This window comes from Psammomys obesus, unplaced genomic scaffold, assembly GCF_907164565.1.
Source record: "Psammomys obesus unplaced genomic scaffold, mPsaObe1.curated_primary_1811, whole genome shotgun sequence".
Taxonomy (NCBI): domain Eukaryota; kingdom Metazoa; phylum Chordata; class Mammalia; order Rodentia; family Muridae; genus Psammomys; species Psammomys obesus.
In genome coordinates, this window is record NW_026596100.1 from 9,608,101 (window position 1) to 9,627,755 (window position 19,655).

Here is a 19,655-nt window from a genome sequence, read left to right on the forward strand (position 1 = left end):
CCACATAGACTTGAAGTCCATAAAACAAAAAAAGTAAACTTATGACTATGTTTATAGTACACTACAACTCACAAAAATCAACTCATGGAATAAAAGTGTCCTGAGATGGCTAAGTTAAAAAGAAACTATTAAAGAAACTATGAAACCACACAAAAGATGAAATTACACATTTGTGGCAACATGGATCTAACCTTTCATAACGTTCATAAAAATTAGTTTGGCATAAAAGACAGGTGTTTATGATTTCAATCATATATATTTTGAAAAAACCTAAGCTCATAAGAGTAGAAAAGTGAATTCTATTTGAATTAAGTAGATTAATATATTTAAAGAACTCAAGAAGTTAAGCCTCAACAAACCAAGGAATCCAATTAAAAAATGATGTACAGAGCTAAACAGAGAATTCTCCACAAAGGAATATCAAATGGCAGAGAAACACATTAAAGAAATGGTCAGCATTCTTAGTCAATTGGGAAATGCAAATCAAAATGACCCTGAGATTCCACCTCATACCCATCAGAAAGGCTAAGTTCAAAAACTCAAATAGAGAGACAAAATTTAGGAAGAGACAAACATGCACGAAGTCATACCCATGAAGTAAGAAATGATATAGGAAGATTATAGACAACAATGCTATACAATACAATTAAAATAGTAATTAGAAATAGTTGAGAGAGGAATTAGAACAACCTCATCAAAAAGGAACTCTTAAATATTTGAGGGAAAATTGTTAAAAGTAATAAAATTTTAAAGACACTATCAAAGGACCTTAATGTAGGTATTTATCTCTTACAGTCATTTGCAAAATCTATAGCAATGATTTAAAAACTGGTGAAGTTTCATCCAATAATTGTGCTCAGAGGATTAAAGAAATGGAAAAGTTAACTGTAAAACATAGGAGATAGAAGGTCAGAATGAAGGTTGATCTCCCAAGCTATAAGAGTAGGGCTGAGGTAGCCCTATTCCTAATTGTCTGAGAAAGCACCAGCTTGATTTCCAAAGTGATGTACAAGGTTACATTCCCACCAGCAATGGAGGAGGGCTCCCCTTTCTCCACAACCTCCCCACATGCATCATCCCTTGAGGTTTTCATCTTTATGTTGTTTGTGGCTATTGTGAAGGGTGTTGTTTCCGTAATTTTCTTCTCAGCTCTTTTGTCTTTTCTATACAAGAGGGATACTGAATTTTTTTTTTTTGGTTTAATTTTATATCAGCAACTTTGCTGAAGGTGTTTATCAGCTGAAGTAGTTCTCTGGTTGAATTTTTGGGGTCACTCATGTATGCTATCATATCATCTGCAAATAGTGATACTCTGACTTCTTCCTTTATGATTTGTATCCCCTTGATCTTCTTTAGTTGTCTTATTACTCTAGCTAGGACTTCAAGTACTATGTTGAAGAGATATGGAGAGAGTGGTCAGCCTTGCCTTGCCATTCCAATGTGTGTGAAGCAGAATCTCAGGGTCATTTTGATTTGCATTTCCCAAAAGACTAAGGACGTTGAACATCTCTTTAAGTGTTTCTCTGCCATTCGATATTCCTTTGTTGAGAATTCTCTCTTTACCTCTGCACCCCACTTTTCATTGGATTACTTGATTTGTTGCTGATTAACTTCTTGAGTTCTTTATATATTATGGATATAAGCCCTCTGTCACATGTAGGGTTGGTGAAGATATTTTTCTAGTCAGTAGACTGTTTTTTGTTTGTTTGTTTTGTTTTGTTTTTTGTTCTGATAACAGTTTCATAAATGAGGTCCCATTTATTGATTGTTGATCTTAGAGTCTGTGCTACTATGTTCTGTTCAGGAAGTTATCTCTTGTGCCAAAGAGTTCAAGGCTCTTCCCCACTTTTTCTTCTAACAGGTTTAGTATGTGTGGTTTTATGTTGAGGTCTTTGATTCACTTGGACTTTAGTGCAGGGTGATAAATATGGTTCTATTTGCACTTTGCTACATGTAGACATCCATTTAGACCAGCACAATTTGTTGAAGAGGCTATCTTTCTTCCATTGTATGGTTTGGCTTGTTTGTCAAAAATTATGTTTCCCTAGTAGATCACTTCCTCCTGGGGGATACAGCCTTGCCAGGCCATAGAGGAAGATGATTCAGCCAGCCTTTTGATAGGCAAATGTCACATAGAAGGGGAGAAGGTCCTCCCCTATCAGGGGACAAGGTAAAGGAAATAGGGGGAGCAGAGGGAGTGTGGGTAGGACAATGAAGAGATGAGGGAGCTGCTACAGCAGGGATACAAAGTGAATAAATTGTAACAAATTAAATAATTAATTAAAAAAGAGTATGGCTAAAATTAAAGGAAGAAAGGATTGTCTTGCAAATAAGTGCTACAGAGTCAGAAATGTTATATCAAAAAGAACACAAGTAAATGCACATTTTATGAACAAATTGTTTTACCAGAGAATTATCTAGAAGATCATATCTTAGATTTTTTTCAAAAAATATCTCAAGCTTAAATATGAATTGGGAAGTAGAACCTCACTTATCATATGTGTTTCTTTCTATATGGTTTTATTTATTGTGGTTGTTTATTTCCTTTTTATGGCTGGGTTTGTTTTAATTTTTTTTATTTTTGATTGTTTCATGCATATATATAATGATTTCAGTCTTTTCAGTGTTTCTCTTCTTGTATTTTCTCTTCTCAATAATGCTCTCCTTCTCTCTTCCTTTTTCTCTCCCTCCTTTCCCACCACATGCCTGTGTGTATGTGTGTGTGTGCACATTTATGTTATCCATTTAATTTTCATTAGGATTGACTGCATGTCTTTGATGAGAGGTTATCAAATGCAACTCTAGCAATTGAAGAAACTGGAAAACTTTCCTCAGCCACCGTTTTGCAGTAGTCCTCTTCTTACATATTTTTCCATTCTCTCTTAAATGCAGTTCCTTGATGTCTGAGGTCAATATTTTCATGTACATGCTTGTAGATAGCAAAGTAATAAATAGTACTAAATTCTGTGAACTTGGACCTATTGTATATTTCTGCATTAACTATCATCTACTGCAAAAAGAAGCTTCATCAGTGTAGGCTGAAAAGCTGTACAAATATGTACATATAAGCATAAATAAGCAAAAGATAATTAGATAACATGTCAATTTAATGGAACAATAGTAGTTGATTCTCTCATAGCACCTATGACCTCTCCAGCCATAAGTTCTCCACAGATTTGAAGTATTCTCACCAAACGTGAAGTATCAGAAATGATTTCATACATATACAGGTTGACCATAAATCCAGTCAGAAAGTGATTATTTATCCCTATGCAACATAAACTTATGTTTCCATAGCACCAATGGGCACATCTTGCATGGTCAGTCATTCTGTTTACATGGCTTACTTCTGTATAAGGTTGTTTATGATTTTTTCACCCAGCAGCCTACATAGCACTGTATGTTTCCATGTAAGGCACTCAGGAGGGAGTGCCTTACATACTTTGTCAGTAGTAGCTTCATTTCTCCATGTCCTGTGACCAGAGTATGCGCTGTGTTCAATAGGAAAGTCTTACAACATAGGTATTTTGGGTAACTAAGTCCAATGGCAATAGCCTTCATTGTTTATGGGGGGAAGAAACTGTGGGACCTCTTTAATCAAGAACTTAAAGAAGGTCAATCATGGTAGTACATGCTTTTAATCCTAGCAGTTGGGAGGCAGATGCAAGTGAATCTCCATGAATTCAAGGTCAGCCTGTTTTACACAGTGAAGTCCAGGACCATCAGAGCTACATAGTGAAACCCTGTGTCAAAAATAAATAAATACATAAAAATAGATAATAAATAATGTATAAAGAAGAATCCACACATAGCACTGAGATTTTTGATTAATAGTGTATGGCTTCTGGAATAACATTACTCTGTCAAATATCTTCATGTAAACTCTTTAAAAACTATTAGATAAGTTTACAAAATAACACATTTCAACATGACTTGTGGCTGTATTGTTAGTGTTAACTAGGGCCCCTTTCATCCTTCTGCACTTAAACGTTCTTTTTTATTACTCTCTACTTTCAACCTTCATAGCAATTGTAGTCTACTATCCATTTTCCATACCCCACCTTCTCTTCCATGAGATATTTCTAGTCTGCTGGCTTCTACAGGTACTCTAAAGTAAACCAACAAACTTAAAGATTTGCAACTCATATCCACATACATGAGAGAACATGAAACATTTGTCTTTCTGGATCTTGATTATCTTGGTCTCTATTATTTTTCTAGTTATGCCCATCTATACACAAAGTTATTAATTTCATTTTTCATTGCTATAGAGAATTCCATTTGTACATAAAACATTTTCAATATCCATTTACACTTGATGGAAATCTCTGATATTATTTTTTAATATTGGTAATATCCATTATTAGAGAGGGGCTCTAAAGTTGAAATTTCATTTTTTTTAATTTCAATTTTTTAATATTACGTACAAATATTTTTGAGGCTTAAAATGTTTTTATTGCCCAATTACACTACTACAATATCAAAGAAAATGTTACAATCTATAAATCAGACATATAGTAGACTTCCATAAAATCACATACAAATGCAGCCAGTCCTGATGAGAACTCATAGTCTAGGGTCAGAGGCAAGGAAAGGAGGACCTCCCCTATCAGTGAACTTGTGGAGGGACATGGGAGGAGATGAGGAAGAGAGGGTGGGATTGGGAGGGAAAGAGGAAGGGGGCTACAGCTGTGAATAAACTGTAATGAATACAAAATAAATAAATTTTTAAAACACAGGGAAATAGAATTCCTAGATTTCTGTGGAGGAGAGAATCAAAATCAAGTTTGAGTGAATTCATATACAAATGGCCTGTTATTAAGTGCAACAAATTTTCATTCTAAATAGTTAATTACTAAGAAAAGAATTTCATTTATATTCAATGTCATTTATAATATTGATATTATTTAGCCTTATGCTTAACTTACAAAAGATCTTAAGTCATAGGTTAAAAATAATTTTGTCTAGTAGATAAGAATAAAAAGTAATAAATATGGGAATATAGTAATGACCCCATATAATTTAGATTTTTATCAATTACTCTTCATTATTATTCTTTTGTGGGATTTGTTCTCAATAATTGTAATTACAGAGCACAGCTGCAATATATTCTAAAGAAGATGATGAATTACTGAACCTTTTCTCTCTGAATTCTGTTATGTAACAGATACTCATGCCACCACCATCTTAAAATTACAGTGAGACATAAACAAGTTGAGAGACTATATCCAGAAAGAGAAATAAGAGAAACAGTGTAAAGAGAAACTCCAAAATCAAATTTTAAAATATACATTATATTTTGTTTCTGTAGATAACATTTAACTTAGTTCATTAAAAAAAAAAAACTATTCAAGAATTAATTCAGCAATGAGGTTTTGATATCACACATCTATTTGATGTCACCCATATAATTAGCTCTATATCATCAATATTTTTCTTGTTCTAACTACATCTAAATGGAGAATAAAATGCTGAATATTTAGCTGTTCATTATTGTCAAACTAAGTAATCACCATTATGCTGATTACATATTAATAATTATAGAGAGTTGATAATGTAATAATGGGCTAAAACCAACATGCATTATGGTTTTGTGTAACTTTATGCTTGTGACATCCAGCAAAATCTTAATTATAAAACAGATTTTCAGAAAACATATTAGTAGGTGGTTGGAAAGATGGTTCAGCAGGCAGTGGCACTTGCTACCAAGCTTTAGGATATGAGTTTGATATATATTATGGAAGAAGATAATAAATCCTTACAAATTGTTCTCTGAGAGCACACACATATGCACATACACACAAAAGAGAGCAAGTACACAATATATTTTTATACGCTTTTTGTATGTATATTATATGTATTTTTATATACAAATTGATTATAAACTTTTGGATTTTTAATAAGGAAACATTATTCTGGATTTAGCTTGTCTATTTTTGGCAGAATTTGTTTGTCATGACACGAGTGTATTTTCTTTACCTGACTGGCTTGTTTGTCACATTTGAAGCCATCTCCATATGGAGGTTCTTCGTTGCTCATAATCTTCTTTGAGGTAGGCGGGGTGCTGCCAGGAGATGACTTGTCTCATGGTCAAAGAATCTTTAAATTAATAAAGTCATTTTAAAATGTCATATTCTGTAGGTCTCTGAAGTTTTTGAAGACTACCTATCTTTATATAATCAATCTGTCTACAAAATCGTATCTATCTGTAAAACCTAGAATGTATACTACTGTGATAAATTAGACTAGTGTCTTACATGACTATGAGTTGAATAACTAGCAATTAACCTGCATTACTTAATATTCTAACCAGTTTTTATAGCAGTTTAAAAGTATTGGAAGTAACCTTGAAATTGTATCAATATACTAGAGCTTATACCAATGTATCAAAAATATTTATTTTTGTATCAATATAAAAAATCCTATACCAGAGTTAAAATTAACCTTATTAAAAAAAAATAAAATCCTAAATTGAGTAGATTCAATAATCTACCTATGGTCTTATTTCTATAAGACATCCCTGTATACTCTTCGTTTTAAACCCCTTTTCTTCTTATCTAAGAAAGAAAGATAGAAAAAGGAAGAGAAATCCCTGAGTATAACCTTGTTTCATTCTGAATAAGACCATTAATAACTAAAAACATCTCCCAATGACAATGAACATTCGTAGCCACAGAAAATAACCAAAAACATACCCAACCCCCTGTAAGGAAAATTGGATGTCGTTCTCATGGATTTCTTCTAGCTGACATTTGGACACGCAGAAATCCTATTAAGTGGCCCAAAGAAAATTGGGAAAAATTGGTTAATTAAGCAATCAATAACATTTGTGGTCCAGTATTTGAATGTTGAGAAATTTCAGGCTTAATAAAAGTCCTCTTTGAAACAGTCAAAATTGCTGGACCAATTAAGATTAGTAGCTTTCTTCAAAGTTCTTTTGGGAGCAGGCTTTGATGAGAAACAGCAATTGAAGCAGCTGAGGCAGAAACAAGCAGAATGCTGGAACATGCAAGATGCTGGAACAGATGTGTCAATGTCTTAGCATGCTAAAGAATGAATCCTGTCAGGTTTGATCCAGCTTCTCTGCTGTCCAGTTCTTTTGCTCTGCAAACATATAATTTCTCACAAGCATTATAGAGTTCTAAAATTATAAATGTATGAGATGTGCAGGATGCAACTAGACTGTAAGCAAATTTTATCTATTCCAATTAAAAGAGTAGCATAATACATTTTGAGGGTATTATAGCCAAAGATTTATTGGCCAAGTATTGTTGAAGTTTTAGCTGAAGATATATTTTTTATCTCTTAGTTAGTTTTAGAGTTGCTTCCATGTAAACGGATCAGCAATATAAGTTACCATTATTATTGAACATATAATCATTATTATGTAGAAACCAAAACAAGGTTGGATAGATTAAAATATCTTTTTGGGCTCTTGCATGCCTGTTGTTATTAGGCCAAACTGCTACCTATTTCCCTAGAGAAGTCTCCCATTAGAGAGACAAGCCTTGACCAATAGAAAACACGTTTTAGGTAAACCTCATATAAACTCCTTTTTAATTTAGAATATAAACATACCGTAGGTATCTTTTACCAGTCTTGAGGTTTACCCTGTTGTGCCTGAATCGCGATACCCCAAAAGACTACCACCAGGAGCCGAGTCCGTTGCAAACGACGTGAGGATCTGTTTATTATAAATCATTACAAGCTGCAGCTTGGGCTCACACCCCCCACTGCCAAAGTGGTGAGAGCCAAGAGCCCCATGCTCAAGTTATTTGGGTGATTTAAAAATTCTGGTCCCTCCCAGCATGCCCAAGGCAGGAGCTATTCCTGCCTGGCAAGCATCTATTGGTCAAAATGCTGCATTTTGAATTGATTGGCTATAGGAAGGTCCCCAAACCATTAATGATCTGGTGTCCCTCCCTAGGGGGATGGATCAGATTCCCAGCAACGAAATCTCTAGAGAGTTGGGAAAAAAGGCAGTAAGGCTGGTTCTTCCCCTCAGGGCATAACTGCAACTCTCCACCGACCTAGTTCATGCTTAAATATTAATAATAGCTGCTAATTATTAATCTTTTGGTCTCTCACCCTAGATTATTATATATGTTGTAGCTATTTTTTTCTATCCCCCCTTTTACATAGAAAGGCAGTTATGCCTTTATAGCCAAACTTTATTTAAACTCTCTCTTACCTTTAGCATTTAAGCATAACCTAGGCATCTTTTTTTAAACTTTTATTAATTACACTTTATTCACTTTGTATCCCTCCATAAACCACTCTCTCCTCCCCTCCCAATCCAACATTCCCTCACCCTTCTTCACTCCTGCCCTTCCCCAAGTCCAATGATAGGGGAGGTCCCCCTCCTTCCTTCTCAGTCTATCCGATCTCATCAGGAGTGGCTGCATTCTCATCATATGTGACCTAGTAAGGCTGCTCCCCCTTCAGGGGGAAGTGATTAAAGAGCAGGACAATCAGTTCTTGTCAGAGGCAGTCCCTCTTCCCATTACTATGGAAGCCACATGGACACTGAACTGCCATGGGCTACATCTGTGCAGGAGTTCTAGGTTATCTCCATGCATGGTATTTGGTTGGAGTATGAGACTCTGGAAAGATCCCTGCCTTCAAATTTTCTGGTTCTGTTGCCCTCCTTGTGGAGTTCCTGTCCTCTCCAGATCTTACTATTTCCCATTTCTTTCATAAGATTCCATGCACATTGCCCAACAGTTGGTCATATGTCTCAGCATCTCCTTTGATAATCTGCAGGGCAGAGCCTTTCAGAGACCCTCTGTGGCAGGGTCCTAACTTTTTCCTCTGTGTTCTTTTTATTGTGATGTCCATCCTCTTTGCCTTTCAGGATGGGGATTGAGCATTTAACTTAGGATCCTCCCTCTTGATTAGTTTCATTAGATGTATATTTTAGTAGGTTTATCCTATTTTAAAAGTCTATATAAGTGAGTATATCACCTCTGTGTCTTTCTGCTTCTGGGACAGCTCACTCAGGATGATCATTTCCAGTTCCTACCATTTACATGCAAATTTCATGATTTCCTTATTTTTCATTGCTGTGTAATATTCCATTATGCAGATATATCACAATTTCTGTATCCATTCTTCACTTGAAGGGCAACTGGGTTGTTTTCAGCTTCTGGAAATTACAAATAAAGCTGCTATAAACATGGTTGAGCAAATGTCCCTATTGTGTACTTGAGCTTCTTTTGGATATATGCCTAGGAGTGGTATGGCTGAATCTTGAGGAAGCGCTATTCCTAGTTGTCTGAGAAAGTGCTAGATTGATTTCCAGAGTGGCTGTACAAGTTTACATTCCCACCAGCAATGGGGGAGGGTTTTCATTTCTCCACAGCCTCTCCAGCATGTGTTGTCACTTCAGTTTTTGATCTTGGCCACTCTAATGGGTATAAGGTGAAATCTCAGGGTTGTTTTTATTTGCATTTCCCTGATAGCTAATGAGTTTGAGCACTTCTTTAAGTATTTCTCTGCCATTTGATATTCCTCTATTGAGAATTCTCTGTTTTACACGGTTCCCCAATTTTTAAGTGGATTACTTGGTTTGTTGCTTTTCAGCTTCTTTCATTCTTTATATATACTGGATATTAGCCCTCTGTCAGATAAGGGTTGGTGAAGATTCTTTCTCAATCTGTAGGCAATTGTTTTGTTTTGATGAAAGTATCCTTTGCTTTACAGAACCTTTTCAGTTTCATGAGGTCCCATTTATTGATTGTTGCTCGTAGAGCCTGTGCTGTTGGTGTTCTGTTCAGGAAGTTGTCTCCTGTGCCAGTGAGTTCTAGGCTCCACTTTTTCTTCTAACCGATTTAATGTGTCTGGTTTTATGTTGAGGTCTTTGATCTACTTGGACTTTAGATTTGTGCAGGGTGATAAGTATGGATCTATTTGCATTTTTCTACATGTAGATATCCAGTTAGACCAGCACCATTTGTTGAAGATGCTATCTTTTTTTTCCATTGTATGGTTTCGGCATCTTTGTCAAAGATCAGGTGTCCATAAGCGTGTGAGTTAATTTCTGGGTCTTCTGTTCAGTTCCATCGATCTACCATTCTGTTTCTATGCCAGTACCATGCAGTTTTTATAACTGTTGCTCTATAGTACAGCTTGAGATCAGGGATGGAGATACCTCCAGAAGATCTTTTATTGTAGAGGATTGTTTTAGCAATTCTCGGTTTCTTGTTATTCCATATGACGTTGAGAATTTTTCTTTCCAGGTCTGTAAAGAATTGTGTTGATAATTTGATGGGAATTGCAGTGAATCTGTAGATTGCTTTTGGTAAGATGGCCATTTTTACTATGTTAATCCTGCCAAGCCATGAGCATGGGAGATCTTTCCATTTTCTGATTTCTTCTTCTAATTCTTTCTTCAGAGACTTGAAATTTTTTTCATACAAGTCTGTGACTTGTTTGGTTAGGGTTACACCAAGGTACTTTATGTCCTTTGTGGCTATTGTGAAGGGTGTTGTTCCCCTAATTTCTTTCTCCTCATCTCTTTTATCTTTTGTATACAGGAGGGCAACTGATTTTTTTTTTTTTATTATTTAGTTAATTTTGTATTGGGCCACTTCGCCGAAGGTGTTTATTAGCTGTAGGAGTTCCCTGGTAGAGTTTTTGGGGTCACTCAGGTATACTATCATATCATCTGCAAATAGTGATACTTTGACTTCTGCTTTTCCAATTTTTATCCCCTTGATCTCCTTCAACTCTCTTATTGTTCTACAAAGGACTTTCATAACTATGTTGAAGAGATGTGGGCAGAAGAAAGTGGGCAGCCTTGTCTTATCCCTGATTTCAGTGGGATTAATATAAGTTTCTCTCTGTTTACTTCAATGTTGTCTATAGGCTTGCTGTATATTGCCTTTACTATGTGTAGATACGTGCCTTGTATCTCTGATCTCTCCAATACTTTAAACATGAATGGATTTTGGATTTTGTCAACTGCCTTTTCAGCATCTAAGGAGATTGTCATGTGTTTTTTTTTTTTTCTCTCAGTTTGTTAATATGGTGGGTCACAATGATAGATTTCCATATCATTAAATAACCCCTACATATCTAGGATGAAGCATACTTGGTCATAGTGGACGATATCTTTGATGTATTCTTGGATTCGGTTTGCAAGTATTTTGTTGAGTATTTTTTTTAAATCTTTTATTTTTTTTATTAATTACACTTTATTCATTTTGTATCCCCCCATGAGCCCCTCCCTCCTCCCCTGCCGATCCCACCCTCCCTCCCCTTTCTGCATGCATGCCACTCCCCAAGTCCACTGATAGGGGAGGTCCTCCTCTCCTTCTTTCTGATCTTAGTCTATCAGTTCTCATCAAAAGTGGCTGCATTGTCCTCTACTGTGGCCTGGTAAGGCTGCTCCCCCCTCAGGGGGAAGTGATCAACGAGCAGGCCAATCAGATTATGTCAGAGGCAGTCCCTCTTCCCATTACTATGGAACCCACTTGGACACTGAACTGCCATGGGCTACACCTGTGCAGGGGTTCCAGGTCATCTCCACAAATAGTCCTTGGTTGGAGTATGAGTCTCTGGGAAGTTCCCTGTGTTCAAATTATCTTGTTCTGTTGCTCTGCTTGTGGAGTTCCCGTTCCCTCCAGCTCTTACTATTTCCCACTTCTTACATAAAATTCCATTCACTCTGCCCATCAGTTGGCCATCAGGCTCAGCATCTGCTTTGACAGTCTATACTGCAGAAGCTTTCAGAGGCCCTCTGTGGCAGGTTTCAAGGTTGTTTCCTGTTTTCTTCTGGCTTTCAGAGGCCCTCTGTAGCGGGTTCCGAGGTTGTTTCCTATTTTCGTTTTCTTCTGATGTACATCCTCTTTGCCTTTCAGGATGGGGAATGAACATTTTAGTTAGGGTCCTCTCTTTTGCTTAGTTTGTTTAGATGTACAGCTTTTAGTGGGTTTATTCTATATTGTATGTTTATATGAGTGAGTATATACCGTGAGTGTCTTTTTGCTTCTGGGTCAACTCACTCAGGATGATCCTTTCCAGGTCCCACCATTTACCTGCAAATTTCATGATTTCCTTATTTTTCATTGCTGAGTAATACTCCATTGTATAGATGTACCACAGTTTCTGCATCCATTCTTCAGTTGAGGGGCATCTGGGTTGTTTCCAGCTTCTGGCTATTACAAATAAAGCTGCTACAAACATGGTTGAACAAATGTCCTTGTTGTGTACTTGCGCCTCTTTTGGGTATATGCCTAGGAGTGGTATGGCTGGATCTTGAGGAAGCGCTATTCCTAGTTGTCTGAGAAAGCGCCAGATTGATTTCCAGAGTGGTTGTACCAGTTTGCAAGTATTTTGTTGAGTATTTTTGCATCAATGTTCATGAGGGAAATTGGCCTGAAATTCTCTTTCTTTGTTGGGTCTTTGTGAGGTTTAGGTACCAAGGTGACTGTGGCTGCATAGAATGAGTTTGGTAGTGTTCCTTCTGTTTCTATTTTGTGGAATAGTTTGACGATGATTGGAGTTAGATCTTCTTTGAAGATCTTGTAGAATTCTGCACTGAAACCATCTGGGCCTAGGCTTTTTTTTGGATGGGAGACTGTTGATGACCACTTTTACTTCCTTAGGGGATATAGGACTATTTAATTGATTTACCTGGTCCTGATTCAGCTTTGGTAAGTCGAATTGATCAAGAAAATTGTCCATTTCATTTAGATTTTCAAAATTTTTGGCATATAGACTTTTGAAGTAAGTCCTAATGATTGCTTGGGTTTTCTCAGTGTCTGTTGTTATGTCCCCCTTTTTATATCTGATTGTGTTGATTTGGATGGTTTCTCTCTGACTTTTATTTAGCTTGGCCAAAGGTTTGTCTATCTTGTTGATTTTATCAAAGAATCAGCTCTTGGTTTCTTTGATTCTTTGAATTGTTTTATTTGTTCCTAATTTATTGATTTCAGCCCTAAGTTTGATTATTTCCTGCCATCTACTCCTTTTTGGTGTGTCTGCTTCTTCTTTTTCTAGGGTTTTTAGGTGAGCCATAAAGTTGCTTGAATGAGCTGTCTGATTTTCTTCTTGAAGGCACTTAGTGTTATGAACTTTCCTCTTAGCACTGCTTTCATTGTGTCCCACAAGTTTGGGTATGTTGTGTCTTCATTTTCATTGAGTTCTAGGAAGACTTTAATTTCTTTCTTTATTTCTTCCCTGACCAAGCAGTCAGTTAGTAGCAAGTTGTCCAGTTTCCATATGTGTGTGTAGGCTTTTTGCTATTTTTGTTGTTGTTGAAGTCCAGCTTTATCCCATCGTGATCAGATAGGATAAAAGGGATTATTTCAATCTTCTTGTATCTGTTGAGGCTCACTTTGTGACCAACCATATGGTCTACTATGAAGAAGGTTCAATGAGGTGCTGAGAAGAAGGTAAATTCTTTTGTGTTTGTGTTTAAGTTTCTGTACATGTATGTTAGGTCCATTTGATTCATGACCTCTGTTAGTGACATTGTTTCTTTCTTTAATTTTTGTTTTACTGACCTGTACTTTGTTGAGAGTGGGGTGTTGAAGTCTTCCACTATTAAGGTGTGGGGATCTATGTGTGATTTAAATTTTATCAATTTTCTCTTACAAATGTTGGTGCCCTTGTGTTTTAGACATAGATGTTCAGGATTGTCATGTCTTCCTGGTGGAATTTTCCCTTGATGAGTATGAAGTGTCCTTCCCTATCTCTTTTGATTAATTTTGGTTGAAAGTCTATTTTATCAGATATTAGAATGGCTACTCCTGTTTTCTTCTTGGGTCCATTTGCTTGGAAAGCCGTCTTCCAACCCTTTATCCTCAGGTAATGTCTATCTTTGTGACTTAGGTGTGTTTCTTGTATGCATCAGATTGCTGGGTCTTGTTTACATATCCATTCTGTTAGTCTGTGTCATTTTATGGAAGAATCGAGTCCATTGATGTTGCGAAATATTAATGACCAGTGGCTGTTAGATCCTTTGATTTTGATATTGGCTGTGGTCATAACTTTGTGTGCTTGGTTGCTTTTTTTTTTTTTTTTTTTTTACTGTAGTGAGGTTTATTATTTCCTATGTTTTCTTGAAAGTAGCTAGTTTTCTTGGGTTGTATTTTTCCCTCTAGTGTCTTCCTTAACGCTGGATTTGTGTGTAAGTATTGTTGAAATTTGTTTTTCATTGAATATCCTGTTTTCTCCATCTATGTGGATTGAGAGTTTTGCTGGGTATAGTAGCTTGGGCTGACATCTGTGTTCTCCTATGGCCTGCATGATATCAGTCTAGGCCCTTCTGGCTTTCATAATCTCTGTTGAGAAGTCAGGTGTGATTCTGATGGGTTTGCCATTATATGTTACTTGTCCTTTTTCCCTTGCAGCTTTTACTATTTTTTTCGTTGTTCTGTATACTTACTCTTTTGATTATTTTGTGGCGGAAGGATTTTCTTTTCTGATCTAATTTATTGGGTGTTCTGTAGGCCTCTTGTATTTTTATTGGCCTCTTCTTAATGTTGGGGAAATTTTCTTCAATGATTTTGTTGAAAATATTGTCTGGGACTTGGAGGAGGAAATCTTCTTTTTCCTCTATTCCTATTATTCTTAGGTTTGTCTTTTTATGTTGTCTTGAATTTCTTGGACTTTCTGTGTCAGGAATTTTTTAGATTTAACATTTTCTTTGACAGATGCTTCGATTTCTTCCATTATATCTTCTACACCTGAGATTCTTTCTTCCATATCTTGTAGTCTATTGGTTATGCTTACCTCTGTAGTTCTTGTTTTCTTCCCTGAGTTCTTTCTCTCCACAACTTCCTTCATTTGTGTTTTCTTTTGTTTCCAATTCTATCTTCAGGTCTTGAGCTGTTTTGTTGATTTCCTTCACTTGTCTGACTATATTTTCCTGTTTTTCCTTAAATTCCTTAAGCTGTTTGTTTGAACATTCCTCTGTTTCTTTTATTTCTTTCAGTTTTTTAAGTATTTCCTCTCTAAATGCCACAAACTATTTGGCTGAAACTTCCTGTATTACTTTATGGATGGCCAAAATTTCTTTTTCTTTATCTTCTTCTATTTCTTTATGGCTATAATCTGTTTGTTTTTATCTTCCTCTATTTCTCTACGAATGGCCATAATCTGTTTGAGTTTATTTTCCTCTAGGTTTTTATGCATTTTATTTGTTTCCTCTGTTATCCTCTTCATGAGCATAGATGTTAGGTCATCTTCTTGAATTTCAATTATGCTGGGGTGTCCAGGGCTACTTTCTCCTGGATAACTGGGTTCTGGAGATTTCATATTGCTCTGTCTTTTGTTAGTTGAGTTTTTACACTGGCCTCTACCCATTGGGCCATCTTAGGTGTTGGGTGTTAGTTTCTACCGGTTTCTGGAATCCTTTGGTGGAGAGGATCCCCTTCATATTAAGATGGTTTTTCTGGAGGAAGTTTCCTCAACCTTTTGGGTATGGTCACTGTATGGCCGGTGTTTTTCATGAGTTTCCGTACCTCACCTCTGGCGTAGAGACCTGAGTGGTAACTGTGTTCTTTGTTAGTCGAGAGGGTTCTCCTATCACCTGGAGAAGCCCTGGAGACAGCTGCCCTGCTTCTGGGTTTCTTGCTGTAAATATAGTGAGCTGCTGCTATGATCTGGGTGTCCCATGGTTTGGTCAGTTACCCCTTGGAGCAGTATCTGGGGATTGATCTCGGGGATCCCAGGCTTCTGTAGGTCTGAGGTTGGGGCTCTGTGCCACAGTACCCAAGTGGTAATCTGTGGCAGGTGAGTACCACTCTCCTAGTAGCAGCAGGCTACCTGGTGCACAGCAGGTCTCTCTGTTGGGCTGGTCTGTGGGACATTTTCCAGGGATATACTGGGTGGCCTAAGTCTGTCCCTGTTCACTTAGTTCCCTGTGTGGCTTTCTCCTGACAGAGAATACAAGTCTCTGGTGCTCTGGGGCACACAGTTCTGTCTGTGAGGAATCGTTGGTGCAGAGCAAGTCTCTGGGCTGGTGGCACACACACTCGCCGATCTGTGGGACCCTTTCCAGGGATCTACTGGATGACCTAATTGGGTCCCTGTTTTCTTCCTTCCCTGTGGGGTTTATTCCCGATAGGGACTCCTAGGCTCTGTTGCCCTGGGGCGCACAGCTCTGTCTGTACAGGAGAGCTGGGTGCGCAGCAAATCTCTGTGCTCGCAGCTGGAGCCGAATTCAGTGATGACGGCTCGCACTGGTTAATCTCTGAGACCTTTTCTAGGGAAAGACTGGGTGACCTGTGGCCAACCCTGTTTCCTTCCTTCCCTGTGGGTTTTTCTCATGACTGGGGCTTTATTCTCTGGTGTTTTTGTGCCCACTGTTAAGGCTGGGAAGGTGACCAGGACACGCAGGCGTGTGATCTAGTGCCTACATGACCCGGGATCACTTCCGGGTTCAGGCTGGGTGACCTGAGAGTGGACCTGACTGATACCCATGCCATGGGGGTTTCCTCTCACCTAGGAAACACGATCACTGTTGTTTTAGGGCCCAATATTCAGCAACCAACTCTTGGTTGCTGTATGGAAAATGTCCTGCTCCTCAGATGCAGTGTTCTCCTGGCGCCGCCATCTTGTCCCCTCCCTCTACCTTAGGCATCTTGTACCTGGGCTTTACTTTGATAGTGACTATTTTTTGGCTTGCCCCTTTTTAATAGAGAATGGGCACTTATGCCTTTAGAGTCGAACTTTATATAAACTCTCTTAGCATTAGCATATAATCTCTCCTACCCTTAGCAATGTAAAACCTGGGTTTTTACATTGGTTTTGGCTATTCTTTGGCTTGCCGTTTTTTATATGTGATGGACAGTTTTGCTTTTTAAACATATGAATATAACTTTTGAGTTTTTAGGACTAAATTATGTTGGCATGTACTTTGCCATCTTTAAGCCTCTTGTGTCTTTTTTACATAGTCATAACCAACATCTTCTCCCATGAAAATGTCTTATGTTTAAAAGGATATGGCAGTTTCCAGAGCAGTTTGACATTATCTCTCTTTACATAAACCTAAAATATATGTGAATCCAACTTTTAGACTAGTAAGAACATAAAATCTATTATTAAGAAAAAAGAATTTACATGGGAACCTTAAGGAAAATTTTGTCATTTTGAATCTTAGACTATCTTTGCAAGTGGCTAAATATCAGGAGTTCACATCCTGGCTTTTATTATGTAAATTAACTTGATCCAGAACTCAGAGATCTGCCTGTTTCTTTTTACCTTGTGTTGGGAAGAAAGGCATGTGCCTTCACCAACTTGTTCAAATATATATATATAATCAAAATAATTGTAACTCAAAGCCCTTAAATGAAAATCAAACAAAGAAACAAGAAAATTTTAAGTTTGGGGTCAGTTGTGCCAATTTACACTGTAACAAACAAAACCCAGTTGGTTATTTTTAGTTGATGTTTCCGTGAATTTGTGGACTCTTACCAGAAAGAGCTGACTAGTATCTTGCAGCCAGAGAGCTTTGAATTTCAGCTGTTATTAATCTAATTATTAGGAAGAGTGCCCTTTTTCTTGTCTGTAACTTAGTACCTCAATCCTTGGCTTTTCCCCCATTTTCTCCTTTAACTTTTTCAGAGAAGGCCTGGAGAAGAACCATTGCCATTAAACATATTGCAACCAGATCCATGACTAGGATAGCCAAAACAAAGCCAAAAGGTATTAAAGCAGCAGCCAGTTTTGTTATGGAAGTCTCAGGTCTGCCCACAGGAGGCTGTCTTTTGCTCCTGGGCCTTTTTAAGAGTCTCTCTTAAAGATACAGTAATTGACCTGGGAGTTTTTAGGTTTCAAGTTTGGGTTTTATCACTGGGAGCTTATTCTCCTCACCAAATTATGATAAAGTATGATTTAAAGGGTGTGGAGACTTAGATTTTAGTTGGGTACCATTTTTTGTAGGTGACGATTAATATTTACTATTGGTTTATCTTTTATTAATGTTGCTATTAGTCCTAAACAGCTGTATAACCAAATCACCACACAGAGACTATGATTTATTTAATTAACCTAGAAGACAATGCTGGGCAGTAGTTAACTCCATTCTAAACCTCCAAGCCCTCATAGTTTCCTAACATTTAGATTCCCACGTTGTACTTGCTTTTAGTGATATCAGGTTCATTTCTCCATGTCTTTCACAGACACCTCCTCCAGCCTGTTCTCCCAGCTTTCTCCTGCCCTTCTCTCCACTGGCTCCTCTCTCTCTTCCTGTTTCCTTTCCATTAAGCAACATTGTGGCTGGTTGCTTTAATTTGGCATATTTACACAAAGTTGAGACAGGTGATGCTTAGAATAAGCATCACAATGCAATGTCTGAATTGAAACCAGAGAGTGGGGAAGAGAAATCAGCATTTGAATGAACAAGGATAAAGTGTATACATTCCAAAAGAACATTATACCAACAATTATGGAAGAAAATAATAAATCCTTGCAAATTGTTCTCTGAGGGCACATACACACAAATACACACACACACGCACATACACACACGAGAGAGCAAGTACACAATGTATTTATTTATGTGCTTTTTGTATGTATATTATATGTATTTTTATACACAAATTGATATTCAACTTTTGGATTTTTAATAAGGAAACATGATTCTGGATTTCTTTTACACACAGAGGCAAATGCCACGCCACATCTGTGGAGATCAAAGAAAAACATGCAGGAGGTGATCTTCTCTCATCTAGTGGGTTCCTAGACTCAAACTTGTTTTTTCAATCTTGGTGACAATTGCTCTCACCTAAAAAGCCATCTCATCAACTTCCAGAAGCAAGCTTATAAGATAATGTTTGGTGCATGTTTTCTCAAAATGCAAATATTATCTGAACAGTTTATGATTTAATAACTTCAATCCTGTTTCACATAAGAGGATAATGTTCTCTCTTAAATTAATTCATGTTAAATTAAATTAATTTGTGGTGCTGGTGATTGACCCCACTGTGGTGCATGACAGACAAGTGCTTAGCCACTTAGGTCCACAGACCTCTATAGTTGTATATTTCTTTATTTTTATTTTTATTAATTACAGTTTATTCACTTTCTATCCCCCTGTACCTTCCTCTCTCCTCCCCTCCCAATCCCACCCTCATTCTCCCTTCTCCACCCATGCCCCTCCACAAGTCCACTGATAGGGGAGGACTTCCTCTTCTTCCTTCTGATTCTAGTCTATCAGGTCTCATAAGGAGTTGGTGCATTGTCTTCCTCTGTGGCCTGGTAAGGCTGCTTCCACCTCAGGGGGAGGTGATCAAAGAGCAGGCCAATCAGTTCCTGTCAGAGACAGTCTCTGTTCCCATTACTAGGGATCCCACTTGGACCTTGAACTGCCATGGGCTACATCTGAGCAAGGGTTCTAAGTTTTCACCACGCATGGTCCTTGGTTGGAGTATCAGTCTCAGAAAACATAACTATGTACAGATTTTTTTTGGTCCTTGGTTGGAGTATCAGTATCAGAAAAGACTCTTGTGCCAAGATTTTTGGGTTCTGTTGCTCTCCTTGTGGAGCTCCTGTCCTCTCCAGGTCTTACTATTTTCCACTTTTTTCATAAGATTCCCTGCACTCTGCCCAACGTTTGGCTCTAAGTCTTAGTATCTGCTTTCATACCCTGCAGGGTAGAGCTTTTCAGAGGCCCTCTGTGGTAGGCTTCTGCCCTGTTCTTTGTT